The sequence below is a fragment of the Lagopus leucura genome, unplaced genomic scaffold (assembly GCF_019238085.1).
Source record: "Lagopus leucura isolate 7727_CA_CO unplaced genomic scaffold, USGS_WTPT01 Super-Scaffold_54, whole genome shotgun sequence".
Lineage (NCBI taxonomy): Eukaryota > Metazoa > Chordata > Aves > Galliformes > Phasianidae > Lagopus > Lagopus leucura.
The window spans coordinates 3,385,601-3,398,661 of record NW_024962251.1 but is presented as its reverse complement, the minus strand read 5'-3'; positions in this window follow the sequence as shown (position 1 = coordinate 3,398,661).

Here is a 13,061-nt window from a genome sequence, read left to right as displayed (position 1 = left end):
TTTTACATGTTTATTTCGCTGTTGTCTAACCTTGACAGTCTCTGTAGACAAGATAGACCAGCCCTTAAAACTGGGATTGAAACACAACCCTGAATCTCTTCCTTGCCTCCTCCAGCCTCCTTGCACCTGATGGCACATCCCTGCAGCTGCAGGGCTGGCTGCAGTGCCAGGCTGCGCTGGTGCCAGAGCCCTGCTCTCAAGCTGCAGGTGAGCAGTCCTGATGTGACGCGACTGGCGCTGGCACACAGGCACCCTCTGTGAGAAGATTAATTGCTTCAGTGCCTGAACCACACAGGACACACATTGCTAACACCCCATCTGGCTGTGAGGATGCATTAATGTACAAAGCTCTGCTGCACTCTTTGTCCTTCGGATTTTCTTTCTAAAAGCGTCCAAGCAAGCTTCTCATGCCTGTCTGAAGGGAGTGAGAACAGGAAGCCAAGATGAAACATGACAGGACTACACTCAGATTACTTTTGTCAGCTGGAAGGAAGCTACCTAGATAGGCAAGTGAGATAAACTACCACCCACAAAAACAAACCAACCTCCACACACATGCACACCAAAAGCCTTTGATTTATAAGACATGAGTGGAAGCAATAAATAAGAATCCAAATCAACGGATGTTATATGTAATTCTTTAAGCAAACAACCTTGCCCTATGCCTAGCTTGATTTTAAATGTATTCTTTGGAAAACACTGCTTATTTGGAGGTTGCTTTGTATTCCTAGTCTCAACTGTAGTAGTAAAATTCAACAGAGAGACTTAGTGATTTAGTGATTGTGGGTTGGACTCAATGATCTCTAGAGGTCCCTTCCTTCCCCTACAACTGTGATTCTGTGATTTCCTCAGGCCTCTGTGCGAACAGAGACCATTTCATGCTACCAGTTCATGTATATAGTTAGAATTAAAATATAGTCATAATTTACTTCCTAATGCTGACTCAGTTGTTGGCATATTCTATTTGTGGATAAACACAATTGCTGCCAACACACTTAGGTCTAATGTGAACAAAATTTAAGAAGGCAGCCATTGCTTATTATACAATCTAGTACTCTTCTGTCCTAAAATTACTTCAGCTCTCCTTTGCCAGTGAGGGTATGCATGACGCATATAGATGAGCAAGCATTTTCAAAGGAGAGCAAGTCTTCCCTTTGAGGGGTTCACACTACAATACAGTGACAAGAGACAGAGAATTCCCTGACAAAGTTACCTCCTCAGTGTTTTTCAGCAACTGCTTTATTTACCTGATAACTGCAATGCTTACTGTATACTCGTAGAATATTTGTGTATAATATGGTAACAAACTGAATGGAAAAAAACAAAACACCAGCATCCTTGCATTTAATAGATCTTACTGGCCATTCCTTTTGCTAAATTGTGGAATCACTTCTTGGAAGCATTCACTTTTTAGCTTTTGCAAGATCCTATGGTTTTTAATTTCTCACATTCAAGAAAATGTCTTTAATTCACTCTAAAAGCCCTGTCAGAAACTAGTATCACATGCTTCTCTCTTTCTATGTTATGTGAAACAGAATAATAATTCTCTTTTATGACATTTTGTTTGGTATGTAGTATTTATTTACCTTCAACTACAATTATACATACCTATCTGTTTAAACTCAAACTCTTCATACAAACAAAATTTCACATCTCTGATCAGCTTTTTTTTTTTTTTTTTGGCCCTTCCCTATAGAGTTTTTTGTTTGCTTGTTTGTTTGTTTTTAATTTCTGTAGTACTTTTCTTGAGAAGAAGAAAAGAGCAGACACTCAGGAGGAAAGCATATTCTGTTTTATCTTTGTTTCTTTCCTAGGATTCTGCAGTGACAGTGTGCCTGGCACACTACAGCCAAGCCTGCTGAACAGGATAACTAGGAAGTAATTGAAAAATCAGGCTAAGCTCCAGACTCCTGGTGAGTCAGCTAGAATTCATGTTAGAATGATCTGTTAGTGTTTTCACAAAAATTCAGCCTAGGTTTAGCCAGCTGTACTCAATCAGTTGAGCCTTCATTATCATGATAAGATTAGATTCATGAGCTACTTGGTGTAGCTTCATGCTACCTAAGGGCTCCTGAAGGAATATTAAGTCAGATGCTGAGACAACCTCAACTATGATCATGTTTTCATGTGTTGTTGGCTTGCATAATAAGACATTAAATTTGTGATGCTTTTGAACAAGTTGATAGCTCCAAAATAAACCAGTCTGGGAAGATGGACTGATCTAACATGCACAGCTGGTGCTGAATGAACTCATACACAACTACTATTTACTAACTTCCCAATTCTGAAAGGAACAGTGTGAAACTACTTTATTTTTTTTCTTTCTTTCTCTTTTTTTTTTTTTTTTTTTTGGCCAGTAAACACTGCATAGAATAAGCAGTTTGAATGCAAAAGGAAATCTCTAATGACAAAACAAAACAAAACAGAACAACTCAGAAAATCTAATTTATATATCTCCAAGTACACAATTTCTGTCATTTCCCACTACAAAACGCATAAAATACTTATAACTTATTTCACTAGTGAATTATGAAGCTTATTTTGATATTTATGGAGTATTTTTTAGAGGGAAAGTATTACAATTGCATGTAGCTCGGAAGTCACCACCATACCCAGAAAACCAATTGTTTTTACTGTTCACACTAATCTCATTAAGTCAGTGAAAACATTGGCGTTCCTGTTACAAGGGCAGATGCGATCTTGTCTTGATTTAGGCTGCTGTATACTACATATAGCAGACAGGTAATAAGAAAATTCAATCTACAGTGAATTTCAGAAAATACAACAAAGAACTCTACTAAAACCTCTCAAGCAGCCTCAATATTATCGTAACATAATCTTCTCTACAGATAATGTTCTGAAACAAAGAGATTAGAGCTAAAACAAAAAAGTAACTTATTCCCTTATTACTATCAATTCTGTTTCAAAGAATAACTATGGAGTATTTATTTCAATTACACTTTCAATAATTATGTCCATAACCTTTATGAACTTAACACCAGAGGAGTTTTCAAAACTGGATGCTGTATTTTTGCACTTCAGCAGACAAAAACCGGGATAATCCAAAGTCTGCTGGGTCGATCTGAAATGTTTCTTCATCTACATTTCAGTAATTGTATCTGCATACACATAAGTAGAATCACACCTTCTGTATAACTCTCACAGTTATTTCAGTTCTCATCTTCATCTTTATGAGAAAAGTAAGGCAAATCAACTTCTCCAATTAAAAAACCTTACTCAATTTCATAGCTTTTTCCAAGATTTCTGTGGTTGAGAAGTTCCTCTTGACAAGGATACAAATTTTTAACTTGAGCATGACTCTATAGAAAACTTCATTTGAAAGGGACCTCAGAGTAACCCAGTCAATCCCACCAACACAAATCAACTTTATTGACAGCTTACTTACTTGATTAAATTACTCACCAAGAAAATCCATTCAAGAACTTCTTTACATTTTACATTTACATTTACATTTGATTTCTTGGTATACTTTCTTGAATGGTACTGCACTTAAATTTCATTACATATTGTCTGATTGACTATGGATACACATTATTTTCTACTTCAGTACACAAACTTTTTCTTGTTCTCAAAGAAACTCTAAGAATCTGTTCTAGATAGAATGTCACGTGACTTAAAAAAATAATAAATTTCTACCTTATTCCTATATCAACCTACTCAGTCACTGAAAAGCAAATGTTGGATTCCAGTGTCTCTACTAGGAAGCACAGAATAAGCATGAAAGATGAGTTTTCCTGCAAGAAAGAGGTCAGATTTGTCCAGAGCAAACAGTAAACCTGACAAAGGTTGATAATGGGTTGACAGTGATAGGACAAGGGGGAATGATTTTAAACTAAGACAGGGGAGGTTTAGATTAGGTATCAGGAGGAAGTTTTTCACCCAGAGAGTGGTGACACACTGGAACAGGTTGCCCAGGGAGGTTGTGGATGCCCCATCCCTGGAGGCATTCAAGGCCAGATTGGATGTGGCTCTGGGCAGCCTGGTCTGGTAGCTGGTGACCTGCACATAGCAGGGGAGTTGAAACCAGATGATCATTGTGGTCCTTTTCAATCCAGGCCATTCTATGATTCTATGATGATTCCATGATAAAGACAAATGAGATAGATACCAAACATGCTGATCTTTGATTGCTTCAATTCATCCTACTAAACAGAATCAATAGTGAGGATTCTTGTTTATCTAGCTTTCCTTTCATGTTTTAGTTTACATTATTTCTTCACAGGAATTTTTTAAAGAGAAGTACCCCACTGAACCTGTGAAGCCTGAAAAAACTCTCCCTTGTGTTTGTCATGAGAACAGCTTAGAGAGTAGAAATTTTCATCCCCATCAGACTAAGCAGTCATTCTGTCTTCTTGTGACTTTTTCTGTGTGTAGTTCATGATCACCGAAAGTATGTCAGGCAAGCAGAGCTTCACTTCTACTACTATGTTTCAGTACATTAAAGTTGACAATCTTCAAAATAGTTTTGAGAAGTCTGTCCAAACAGAACTCTCTCAATTGTTTGGCTACCATACTTTTAGTTTTACCCAGAATTTTAAAGACAATGACCTTAAAAGATGATATCTTTCTTTTCTGAATAAGTTTACCATCATCTTTGGAACAGATGATGTTACCCTTTTTAAGCAATCACTTCCTTTCTTGAACATGCTCAGGTTGTTTTTGCAGAAATTTGTTAAACCATTCTAGTTATTAATTGCATCTCAAATCCAATGGTGGATGGGCCAAAAAATTTAGTAAGATCACTGAGGGAAAGACATCAATGAGTCAGTCAAATTCTGTTCTTTCTCCTATTCAACTAAACACACATGCACACACACACAAAAAGATGATGGAACATTACTAACCTGCCAAAGTGTAATATTTGTAGTATTCAAGTCCTTATTTCCCTTTGCTTCGTGCCTACCATTGGATTTAGCCCCGTTTTATCTAACCCAGATTTTATCCATACGACTTCCCTGGAATACATTGCATCTGGTTTCAACAGTTAAAGCAGTGTGGTATGTCATTTCAAAAAATAAACTACTGTTACCAACTATTGTTACCAGGAATTTATACTTCAAAATATGGCTTTGGTTTTCTGACATAGCCTGTGAGCAAAAAGTCAGTCTAAGAATAATATGAAAAATGAAATAATTAATTAACCAAAAAATAAGGACTTAAAGCTAATGGTTACAGTTCAAAGAGTATGGAAAGCATATGCTTCTGTTGGCACTGCAGGAAACATAACAAGGTGCAGGGCTGTACAGGCAAAAATTGAATGCATAAGACTGAAGTTATAATGGGAGATAAGACATTTTCCTATATCACAAAAATATGTGACGTAGGAAAAGAACTAAACAAAGAGACAGCCTCTCTCATTAGAGAAAAGATGAAGATGATTGAAACTTCTTTTATTGAAAAGAAATCCTAAATGGTCTGAGGAAAATATAAGGAAATGTATTATTTTTCATCTAATAGAAAGGAAAACAACTAAGTCACTAATATTTAACATGAAAATCTTTCCGCCAAATGAGCTGCAAAGCTCTACAAATTAACATCATTTGTGAGACTATTACACAAATATTGATATTTACATTTGCAACTTAGACAGTCCCAAAACCAACATTTTTATATGAATTACTATTAACAATGGAGTTAATTGAAATGTATTAAAAAGTCACTATGTTTTTATCTCAGCTTAATTCATGTAGTTTTTTAAAGTGAAAATTAGCATGTAAATATCTCTTCATCAAATTGAGAGCATTTAGATCCCTGTATATATAAAACATTAATCAGGAGTAAATGTCATAAAATAATGACAGTATGATCATGCCAACGTTCACTTATTCCCATTGAATCTATCCATCTATTGCTATCTTTTCTCTGACAAGTTAATTGAAAAATGAAACTTAAGTTAGATTTTTTTTTCTCTTGAAGACAATAACAGATTTTGAATTCAACTAAGTGTCCAATCAGTGTTAGTGATGGCCACAAGGTTGATCACAGAATCATGCAAAAGATTAATGGATGTAAATAAATTAAGTGACGCTAGGTGGACATTTGGGAGGGTAAGCCAAGCATTCTCAACAAATGCAAACTGCCAAAATTAACAGACTGCTGTTTGCACTTTATTGAGCCACGACAGTAACATTTATCAAATGAAGGAGGAGAATAAACCAACACTATGATAATATCTTCTTAAATTTTGCATGAACAGTTTGATAAGTCCATCCTAATTAACTGTAAATAACAACAGAGGACTGACAAAAGTTACATCCAAGCTATTGGTAGGATATTCAATGCACTGTAATACAGATGACCTTAAAATGCCTGGATAAACAAATATTACATAAACAAACAGACAGAAAGATAATAAATCTCACTGAAAGGTTGCAAACTGTGCTTTATCAGAACAGGCCCTGCTGATAATACTGATCCTTCAGTACTCTCACAAAAGAAGCAGTAAATCTGAATCTCTTTTGAAGACAGCAAAGTTCAGTCCTTATCTCATTGTCAAGTAAAGGATTACCTCATTCGGAAAAATAAGCCCAAACACTGCAGTATGTTCTTTTGGCTTATAATATTCAACATGTAACTTAGGCTATGAAAAGGTTAGCAATCAACACAGGCAAAGGTTTACCAAAGAAAGGGGGTATTACAGATTCAGTGAAGCTCCTAGAGTAAGTTAATAACCAGATTCACAGACGTTACTGTGTACAAGCAATTGTGTTTAATATGAGATGAAAAAAAGCCCTGAAAGGTAATTAGGAGGAAGTGGACCTTGACTGCAAAACCTGATTCAATCCTGCAGACATCATGGTGTGCTGTAGCTACTCTAGCAGTTACTCTAATTTTATGGCACCATATTTCCACAGAATCCATCTGCAACACTGGCCATAATAAAACCTAAGCCAACTCACTGCCTAAACATGGGAGATGACTTAAAATTTAAAAACATAAAAAATCCAAGGTTAGGGAATACACATGTTGTTCCCATTTAGTATATACTGAGAGAGAGGAATACGATTCAGTGTTCACTGCATTGAGATTTTATTTTTTGTGACTTTGTCATTGGAAGAAAGTTTTAAAAAGGGAGTCACATAGGAATACGAGTTGTGGGATGCATTAATTGACATAACTCCATTATTTTCTAATAACAGGCAGGCGCCACTTGGCAGTCCATTACACTGCAGCTTTTATGGCCCTCAAGCCATCTAATTTGACAGAGAAAAATAAAATCAGACAAGAAATCTGAAGTTATTCTGTCACACAGGATTGAAAAAAAGATCTTCCCTTACTAGGCAAACATTAGCATTATGATTACACAGCAAAAAGAAACCCACAAAAAACGGTGCTACTTTTGGTACAGTGTGATCCAATACCCAACCCACTGCAAATGTGGGCTATTGCCTGAAGGTGTATATCGCACTTCCTATCTTGTAACAAGCTCTTGTACATTGTCTTAACAAGCTACCATAGTTACATATATTTTAACCTAAACTTCAACACACTGTAAAGTTCTTACATCATCATATACCTGCTCACTGGAGATCTTAGTGACTACAACTGAGCTCACAGATAGAGGCATTAGAGAGAACAAAATGGAGTGCAGAAAAGGAAGATGTAAAGTAAAGACTTTCTCTGTTTCCCAGCAACTCAGAAAAGAAAAAAAAAAAAGCTAAAGAAAAAAGCTATATTTTATCTGTTTTTTTTTTTTTTTTTTTTTTTTTTTTTTTTTTCTAAATCCTGATAACAGTCTCCATTATTCCTGGTTTTGTATGGTGCTGTTCTCTCAAGCCTTCACAGAACTGTCTTACCAATCACCAGTGAGAAGTAAGGACAAACGATGATTTTTAGCAAGTTTCATCAAGTTCTGGTGGGGATGGATCCCAAGGCAAATGAGCAGTTCCTGTGTTAGCTCACTACATGAGGTCTGCAAGCAGCCAGCAGGTGCTTTGCATGCAGAGATGGATGGAACCTACATGGAGGTGAAGCAGGAACAAGTGCCGTGAGGCAAAGGGAGGATTCTGAATCTCCCTGATGTCAGGCTGTGCTAGGTGGATGTCAACCTGCATCTTGTTAGGATGTTCTGAGGACATTCATGATGCACATTTGCACAGACACCTTGATGAATGTGCTAAAATGAACTTCTCTTCAAGGTATCAATAAACCAGGACCTTTAACCCTGCTAAGACTGTAGGCAACATCACTTCCATTGCTGCAGCTCCACTGAAGAACAATATTTATGTAGGTCTCTCCAAAAGTAAAGTACCCTATGCATTTTCATGAAAAGTACAAATACACAAAGAGAACAATAACAGTATTTGATAAATTCTCAGCTACCAAATGCTTCCAGCACAGCCACCACCATTAGTTATGCATTTTTCACCAGCAATGAACAAGAGCCTACATGATGCACTCATAACAGTCTGCACCACAAAAGGTGAATACTTTTGCTGCTGCCACTGATGAAACACACCACCTATCCATCACAGAGCTCACATCCACTGGCTAAGTCTCCATAAAAGTTTAGTAAGTACCAGTGAATGTCAATGGGTGCCATTTTTTCTGCACTTCAACCCTTTGCTCCATACACACTTCCATGTCAGATGTCTTTTTGTCAGACTGCCCTTCAGCTCCCAACTGTCATACAGCAACAACATGTCTGGGAATGTTATTGGGAAGGTTCAACCTCTCCTGCCATACACCCAACAACTGCCTCTGACATCATGCACCAACATCATAAAATAGGAGGCACTACTTTTGGAGCACCTGTTGTATTATTTGTTGAGCACCATTTCAGTGAAGTTTCAGATGTAAAAAATAAAATAATATAAAATAAAATTGATTTAAGCATGCAAACAACTTAACCTGGTCCACTGAGATCAACACACTCCTTTTTTTGAAAACTACTGTAATAGGCACTGTTAACATTTGCCATATAAACAGAGAATCAATCTGTGGAAATACATGCTTTGCAGTATCAAAGCTACAGATGAGTGGCTTCTTTATTTGTAAATGACAGTAAATTGTGAGTAATATAAGTGTGACACCCATCTGTTCTTAAAGAAGTATGTTAAAGTTATATGCTCATACTTACGGAAAAGTAAAGGCATTTTATTCATTTCTGCACTGAAATATTTCTTGTTGAGCTCATTATATAGAAAGAATCACCACATACAGAACGATGTGAAGTGAAATAACTGCATATGGGAAAGAAGAACTTTTCCATGTATCAAAGTTGACCTAGCAGTAGGCTTCCTAAAAATGTATGCCACTATATATACATAAGAAAACAAGCAGTTAGCAGAGCATTTGTGGGGAAGGCCATCAAATGAGAATGCCTTCTGTCAACTTCACTTGCTCTGGGGAATTCAGAACTGAAATTAACACATTTCAGTTTTTCCTCCATAAGCTGGGGCTGAAGTTCTCCTGAAGAGGAGGAGGCCGCTGGAAGAGATTACTCATCCACTCACAGGTTAGAAAAACATAAGGGTCAGGAGGTTCCTTGTCAGACGTTTATTATCACAGTAAAATAAGTCAACTTCTGTTCCATGCTAAGACTCATAAAGGCAGAAAAGAAAGGGAGGGAAAGGAGAGGAGGACTTAGATTAGTGATGCACTTATGTCTGACATTTATAGAGTTGCGTCCTTCTGTGTTTGCAATGTCAAGGTTCTTCTAGAGACACAGATTAAAAAAAAATACACCTAATAGTCTTCTCATTTACATTTTAATAATATCCTCTTGAGACCTGTTCTAGCCATACAGATCAGTTCTGCTTCCTTTATTATAACCCAGTCTTAGTTGAAATACGCAGAAATAAAACCATCGTGTTACTATGGCCAGTGAAACTGTCCATTAAAAAATCTTAGAAATTTTACGAAATTGTTGCTAAATACATCTTAGCTCAAGATTCACCTTAAAAGAAATGAACTATGAGAAAATATTTTCTAATTTTTTTTTTCTCTCTCATAGGAACAGAAGAACACGACAAATATTCTAATGTGATGACTCACCATCACATTAAAGTATCCTTAATGCTTTCTATGGGGTACAGTTGAGGCAATGGCAAAAATCCAAGAATGAATACAGAATGGGAAGCCAGCAGAAAAGACAATTGGAAAGACAATATAAATTCCCCAGGGGGTGGCAAGTCAGAGAGGACTTTGGGAACTGACTGGCAGAAGAAAAACAGCTGCCAGTGCTTTGTGATATTTATTTCAAGGACATGAACATTGGCTCTGTCAGCTGCATAATGGGCAGCTTGTACACCCTGGCCCTCTTGTTAACTTCTTCATTTCTGAGCCTGTGGGTCAAGATATGAAAGAGGGATGGCACCCTCTACCTATTCCCATGTGCTTCACTCACCTCACTTCTTTTTCACTTAAACACACTTAATTATTGTGTCCTCTGCAGGTGGCCTGCAATTGGAAGAGCAGTGAGTTGTAACAGCTCATCCACCTTGACCTGCCTGCCCATCGCTCTTGTGAGAAGTGCTTGTACTTGTGCAAGACCCCAAAATGACTCCACTGCAACAACAGGGCTGTAGCAAAAAGCAATGCCTACCTCTTGGTGAGCAGCATTCATACCCGTAGATATAAAACTGCTAAATTGAAAGCTGCATAAAAGCAGTAAAAGAAGTCCTGCATACAGGGAAGATATTGATTAATGGCAGCTACTTCCACGTGCAATAATGTTACTTGAATTTTCATTCTGCCTTTGCCTGTTAGTGTTTTCTTAAGCCATCTCCTCAGCTATATAGCCATCTCCTCAATACTAGAACACCAGAGAACTCAAGCGCTTTTCAGCTGATGCAACACTAATTTCCTTATATCTATATGTGATTTATTCAAATAAACATTGTTACATCAATAACAAGCACTTCATACATGCCAATGTACAAGGTGTACCTACTCTCCATGTAAATAAAATATACATATGTTTGTCAAAACTATTATTCTTTTCTTCATCTTAGTGAACAGTTTTGTCTCAATGCACACATTCTACTTTGTGGGTTTTTTAATTACCTCCCCATTCCACTGGGAAAATGGAGGGGAGTGAGCAAATGTGTGTATGGCACTCATCCACTGCAGGGTTAAACCACAACACAAACCTGCAATGAACTATTAATGCTTCATATTCTGCCCCTAGAGAAAAGGAATCTCAAAACGTCTGCAAAATTAGAGTAGCCTTTAATCAGCAGTTGTGTGATGGTATTCATTTAGTTAGCACTTAATCTGATTCACAGGTTTGGGGCAAAGGCTTTGGGACTAACTAAAGGCAGCATGTAGGTTTAAATATTCTTTCTCTACTGGACTAAAAAATTTTCCAATTTGGCAGGCACAGTCATGTTGTTTATGATTTTTTTATATTTAAATTTCTTTTTATTCCTTTTCTGCACATAGTATTATAAAACATTCAGCTTTTATGTAGCTCCAAACCTGCAGTCTCTTTTCCAAATGAAAACTTAGCCACCAGCAGACTATGATAAATAATGAACCCAATTTCCATATTGCCAATCCAGGTAGCAGAACTTTCAGCACACTATTTTTGGGAACCCTGCTGTTTTTCACTTACTGGTTGAGGGCAACATTTCTTTCCTTCTCTCTTCTTCCCACTGTCCTTCTCCCCTCCTTTCTTCATCTCATGCACACGTACACACGGAGCCAACTGCGACTTATACATCCGGAATAATCTTAGCTTGCACAGCACAGAGTAGTGGGAAAAGGTGTGCAAACAAGAAGTCCTTGCCTTGAAAATCTGACAATACAACAGTACAGTGTAGTACAGACTTAGAATAAACAAGTACCAAATAGAAAATGGTCACTGCAGCCAAATCACTTTATAAATCTATTCAATGCAAAATGCTAATAAGCAATTAATACAGCACTATGATTAAATGGTCCTAGCATTGATTTATTATATTCACAGGTGAAAAAAAAGTGCAGTTTTTCTATCTGTAAGCTAATGCCTATTTAGTCTTTCTTATTTGATGTCTCACCAAACAGACTATTTGCCTACTTTACTAATTCAACTGCTGTCTTGCCAAGCATTTAATGCATGTTGCTATTTTCATAGTACATTCTTGCCTTCTTTGCTAAATAGAAACCATTCAAAAAAGACACATAGCGTGTGATTTACTGGATAGAAAACTTTGTCTTTTCTAAAAAAAAACAAAAAAACAAAAACCAAAAAAACTGGAATTGTCTGAAACTTCCAGAAGGATAAATGACACCAATGAAAAAGAATACACATGCAGATGTTTTCCTGAGATAACTGCATTCAATGTATTTCAGAGCTTCCAGATGCTCACAAAGGCACCCTATAGACTTGTGATGCCACAAACACCAGCTCTCACCACTTGGATGACCAAATGGAGCTCTGATTCTTCCATGAAGCCATTTGCCTCTTTGTCAGGCTAACTGCCCAACGGTTTAGCAAGATAAATCAATCAACTATGCAGTGAAATGAGCACCAAAATCACAGCAAGGGAAAAAACAATAGTATGGAGTGTGGTGTCAAAAGGCATTTGGTGGGGGATATGAAAGAGAAACTGAAGACCTTTGACAGCAGTGATTTGTTAATCAGCTCTGCCACGTTGTGAAGCTTCACCATTAATTAGGACAGGAAAAAGAGAAAGAAATAGAGGGGTGTATCCATTCATTTTTCCATGGGCCACCTCACAATTTTAGGCTATATGTCATCGTGAAAGAGGAAGTATAAATGATATAAATGTGAGATAAATGTGTACAGTTCTAAAAAGAGATCTTTTATTCCAGATGTTAAAAATAAAAGGTTTAAGTCAATGTTATGATAGAATCTAGAACACAGGACAACAAAAGCACTGATATTCTGGTTGGAAAAAACATTAACATGGCTCTCTGTATTTGTTTGTTTCATTGTTCACCTCCTCCCCAGGTTTCTACGAGAGAAGTGATGGGAAAAAGGGTGGGAAGGAAGAAAGTCTCCCTAACCAGTCTCTCTTCTGAGTAGAACCTGCAAATGAAGATCCTGGAGGAATCCTGACCCAGTGAAACCACTAGAGTTTCTTGAAATGCTT